We start from the raw sequence: 6,000 nt of genomic DNA on the forward strand, positions 1-6,000 counted from the left end.
GTTCCATCAAGTCCTCCTTTTACCTTGTCATACCACCCTTTTCAAATTAATTTACAAGACATGAGAAACAAGAAAGCAAAACAAAATATAATCTTATGTGTAATTCTATTTTTTTTCACCCTCTAGATTTATCCCCCTTTGTTATGTATTTTCTCATGGGTCTCATTCCTGCATTGGCCCACCACCTCCTGCTTTTTATGCCTGTGTTGCTTTTTCTGCTTCAACACACACACACAAAAAAAAAACAAGCCTCCGGACTCAAAGCTAGGCTGATGAAAGGCAACATGGACTGTGAAGGAACACGTGATGGAGTTCATAGACAGAAGGTGAGGTCAGAGTGGTGAACTGACAAAAAGGGAATATAGCATCAAAAGCAAAAGGAATGTGCAATATTTAAAGAGAGATGTGAGGGGAGACAGATGGGTGGCATGATAGACGTGTAGAAAGGCAGTTCAATGCAGAAAGACTCACGTGCATGAGAAGCAGAAAGGAACGTGAGAGAAGAAAGGAGGATGGATACAAAGAATAATAACACATCCCTTCCAGATGCACTTATCCACACCTGCTGCCACAACGTATGACATGCAACAGCCAGCAACTCGTTTTCCTGCTACATGACCACCATCTCCCAAACATAAATGCCTGATTGTAGCTCTGGAGGGTCTCTGTTTCCTCTTACCATAAAGAACACACTTCCTGTAGGCACTGTTCTTCAGCTAACTCTCTAGGTTCCTGTGATCCCCTGGAAGCATCCTTGCACCACCACCCACCCAGCATTGCAGCATCCAGTCTTTCAGCAGCAACTTTCCCCTCCAACTGGAAGTGTGTATAATGTGGAATGCCCCTTTAAGAGCAGGCTACAAGGATTGCACCTGCTGTGCTGCATGTTGACAACTGCAAGAACTTGCCACATGCCGTGTGCTGAATCCAACAATGTCAGTTTCAATGCAACATTACACAGGGAACACGACCAGGCTATTCAGTGGACCTTGCATTAGAAGTACTCGCTCTTTATGCATTAGGTTCACAACATTGTTTTAATGCCAAGAAAATGGTGTGGAGCAATCCCTAGGTCCACATCCTCTAACTTTTTATAAGCATGGGCCATCCATTGGTGTTTTAAATATTTAAACCTCTTTATGTATGATATTCTATTGCAGCAATTTCATAAAACCTTTTTACTGCATATTTTCCAGGTGCATTAGTGATGCTACAGTCCATGAGCATTTACTACAGATAATGTCAGTCAGCAGACAAAGGCAGGCTAAAGTGCTTAAGTCTCTATTATTAGGAGTGAAGAAACAGCCTGTGAGGTCATTAAAGTCAATACTCCAAATGGCAGCTGGAACTCATGGAAAACAGTTTGTAAATTCATGGAAAAGTAATTATACATCAGTTGCTGGGAGCAACTAAAGATTTAGGTTAGTGTAGGTCTTGGGATCTAGCTTATTCATATTTAAAGTCAACATTCTACAGATTTGTGAAACTGATAAGCACCAGTTTTAAGGAAAAGGAAATTAGTCATGGAAATCAATTTGGAAATGACTGATCATTTTTCTTGGAAATTGCTTTAGTTTCAAGATGGTCCCTTGACCAAGACATAAATACACACCCTGGTCTTGAGGAAGATGGACAAGGTTAACAAAAGTTGAGCTGTTGGCAGTTCTTTAAAATTTGATAGGTCTGAATGTCCTATTATTCTCAGATATCTCCCTTATGCCTGTTGGGAGCTGATTAGAAAGTATGAGATAGACTAATATTAACACCCACTTTTTAGAAAGGCAGGATTAAGTGTTATGGTGCAGGCAAGTTAATGATTTTCATTTTTCTGGAAGAATAATGTAACAGTGAACACAGGAAGGCCAATAATTCTAGTTCAATCAGATTTAATATACTTTTCCTTACCGTCACTGAATTGTTTAATTAGGTCTTTGTAGTAAAATGGCACAACAGGAAATTTATCAGAAGGGGAGCAATCTGTTGAGGTCTAGTTTTATTCAAATTAACATTAGCCTGCATAGTCTGGACTACTTGAGGAACATTACCACAATTTGCATTTATTTAGGAAATTTGGTGTAGAAAACTTGCGACGAAGTATAATAGTGGCAAAGCCATTTTCTCAGTCGGGTAAGAGCTGTCTTATGATCACAGAGCTGTTTCAAGGAGGTGAGAGAGATAGAAAGTTTCAGGTAGATGGAGAGATTCAGAGAGAATTTCAAAGTTCTGTGCATAGATGGCTGAATGCAGAACCACTAATAAAGGGCAAATGTGTGAGAGGCCAAAGACAAATGGTTCAGGGTCTGGTTATTGCAAGGTTGGAAAAAGCTAAAGGAATGTGGACAGGTGAATCCAAAATTTAAACACTAAGATAAGTAATTTGAATTGGAAATTATTGAGAACCATTGTACTTACTCTTCTGCAGGTGTGATTTGTAAAAATTAACCTTTTAGAATAGACAAGTTTTGACAGAAACAGATCGATAACTGTTTAAATCTAGATATTCAGTGGCATGTGACTGTTTAGGTATTACGTGGATATACAAAGCAAGGGGCCAGCATGCATTCCCTGCTCTCTCTCCACTCAGGTCACTGTGGAATTAGACACTGTTGCCTAGAAACTGGGTTTCACCTCTCTTGGTGCATTTACTGTATGCTCTGTACTACACTAACACCCACCTTGCAAAAATCTGTGTAGTTGGGCAAACAAATGTTAAAAGCAGCAGAATACAGTTTTGTATATAGAATCATGCACTAAAACGCAACCTGTTGGGGGCAGCTTCCAACTGCCACATCATTGCTATATCAATCACTGGAAAGTGAGTCAGTGTTTAAAGAGCTCTATCCACTTAAAGAGCTCCCTCCATCACAGCCAGAGTACAGGTACAGCAATGCCTGGCATTGAGGAGAGAGAAAACGTGAGGAAGGGGATGCACGGTGGTTGCCTGTGCGTCTGCAGCTCCCAACTCGATGATCTGTCCCAATTGACTCCCTTATCTCTAGTGACTCCAAGCCACTGCACAGTGCGGGCTGTTTAAGAAGCCAGTAATCTCAAAATTAATGTCAACAAAAAGTGGAAACAGTGAAGAAATCATGAATGGTATGGATTCCATGATCCTGATCATTGAAAACTGAGGCTAGGAGTTGCTGTGTGCAAGACATTAATCTCACAGTGTAGGCTCTTAAGTGATGTCTCATTGCTGATCTCTGCATGATGTGCCCTTAGTTTTTCTGTGAATTATCTAGGAGGATGTAATTGCATCCAAAAGCTTCAAGCTATGCTAACAGAAGGCATGTGGTGTGTGGCCTGTGACATCACTAGGTGTTTGATTATTGCTGGGAAAACATCACCCATGCTAGGGTAAATCATTCACTAAAGTGGACGGCAGATTTCCCGATAGGCGCATTTCACCCAAAACAATTGTTGGTGTGATCTAACCCAAGTAAAACTACTTTTATGTGCAATTTTCACATGGAAAACATGGGCACAATGTATCCATCGCTTGCTTGTTTCCATTGTAATGGAGCTCCAATGGTACTAATTTTTAAATGCTAGTGCAGTTCCATGAGATGGCAATGTATCAAACAATTGATTCAAAATCATTAAACATTCAGCGTGGACTTTCTTAGAATGTCGCTGCTTTACAAATATCCTTCAAACTGTTTTGCCAATTTTAAAATTGAAAGCATGTTTGGCAATTTGCTTAATGTCTGATTTTATGTCTGATTCTATACAGCGATTCTGTGGAGATGTTTCTAGAAGCATTTTCTGTTTATGATATAATCCTGTGGACTTTCCCTGTTTGCATTAGTATAAACAACGGTGCTGTTAGTGGGGCAATTTACATAATGTTGGAAGGGAAAGATTCCAGTAGCTGCCAAGTCATTAAAGCTGTCAGAGGGTAGCTCTGCAATTAAAACTTAATCAAGCTTTGTCTTGGTTGACAATTTCTTATTGATACAAACATGTCAGTAAAAATCCAGCAGAGGCAGACAATTATAATGCCCCAGAACAATCAGCACTCAGCCATTTGAATGCAGGTAAGTCTTGGACCTACATGTGTGTATGGAATTCAGGGCTAGCTGCATGACGGATGACATCGTACCTGCCACCAAACACTGTTGCTGGAGTAATAATCCAATACTGGGACTCAAACCTGCTGGTCCTGACACAAAATCTGAGGTCCTATTGATTTCAATAGGAATTCCAGGACTGTGGATTAAAATCACAAAGGAAGGTATGCTTTTTTAAAATTACTTTACATTATTATAATGTTCTTTAATTAACTATAATTCAGTGCATATGTTTAATTAACTTTATATATTTTAAAAATGTAATCATTTTTATTTTTTAATTATTTATTTCAATTTTAATAGCTTTTTAATGTCTCTGAATGTTTAAAAGTTATTTACAGTTTTTGCAGCTGGCAAAGGCTAACCTCCAACTTTGCCAGCTGTCAGAAGCTGTAGGGATCCTCCAGGGACAGAACATCAGCACTTTGCTGCCAATAGCCCAGTTGCCTTTCGGACCACATCAACGAGATTGGCCTTCCACATCTGGCTCCAGTGAGTGGGAGTATGCCACGATCACGGGCGGAGATTACAGCCAGGGAACTCAGTCCAGAAGTCTCTTACAGGGATTACAGATGCTTATAGAATGGGACTATTGTGTATGGCAGCAAATGCTCTGGTACATCAAAAGTATGCTTACATATTGGGATTTAAATCTTTTCTCTTTCCTGTCTGTTGTTCCATGTTTTTCTGCTCCACATATGTAAAAATTTGCAAAAAAAATTTTTAATGAACTTTGTTAACACAGTGAAAGGATAATAGCAATGTCGATGTCATTGATATTCTCTAACCTTGACTTTATGGGAGTAGAGGGGGAGATTATTACTTTGTTTTTTAGTGAGTGATCTTCAGGAAGAAAACACACCTGAATATTACTGAGAAATTCAGCAAATGTAGCCATGGAAACATTTGGAGACATGAACATCTGGCATCATGCAGGCACCTAAAGTGTTAGATGGTCTGGTTCCACCAATTGTGCTTGGAGTCAAGCTACCACAGTTTCTCACAACAGGACTGAAAGATGCTGGGAGTTTATCTGAAATTTCCGTTTCCTCTCTCTGATAATTGAAGCAAGTACTAATTTCCTTCTAATACAACAGCTGTATCCTTCAATAAAGAAGATGAAATTGCTGTTTGTCTTTAACAGTTGTTGACTGAGTGAGGAAGGCCGTGTCTAATCAGAGAAGGAATAGGCAGAACGTCAATGGCAGAAAATAAAGCAGGAAAAGAAAATAGTTTGACAACTGATTAAAGTTGGTTGTAGAATTGAATGGATCTGCTGAGTTGAGAACACTGAGAAGATATTGAGAATGGGCAGTATTGGTGGAACCATTGGACACAGCAGCCATTCCGTGCAAAGAGACAGATAAATAAAGTTAAATCAGGAAACAATCTGCTTTTAGCAAAGTCACATTCAACATGTGGCATTTGAGGGAGAACAATTTTTATTCAGCTGTGCCAAGACATTCTTTGTCCAGCTGCCTGTACTTGACATGATATCTTCCTTTCTGAAGTATTTCCATCCTGCCCTTTGACAGAGCCAGTCTCCCTAATCCCTTCATATCCTTAATAGTCTAGGTATTCGCCGTTCAAAATAAGATCTTAAGACAAGACAGCCTCCGATTAGATTCTTTATCTAAATGGTGGCACAGTTAGTAAGTACTGCCTATGATGGATTCCAGAGACTGGGCCACAAAGGGAGGAAACAGAAAGCAGTGTTAACTCTTTGAGTGTTGTTGCTTCACTAAAGCCACACTCCTATACACCCCAAATTTAAAAGTTAATTCTAGATTCATGTGGATTTCTTTGCAGATGACTGCACTCCAATCCATAATACTAGGTCATAAGAAGCATGGTAGAAATCCTTCAAGACCTAGAACAGCATGCTTCAAAATTGCCTTCCAGTATCCAAGCTCTTCAAATTCCGTAACAA

This window comes from Pristis pectinata, chromosome 22, assembly GCF_009764475.1.
Source record: "Pristis pectinata isolate sPriPec2 chromosome 22, sPriPec2.1.pri, whole genome shotgun sequence".
In the NCBI taxonomy this organism is placed as follows: domain Eukaryota; kingdom Metazoa; phylum Chordata; class Chondrichthyes; order Rhinopristiformes; family Pristidae; genus Pristis; species Pristis pectinata.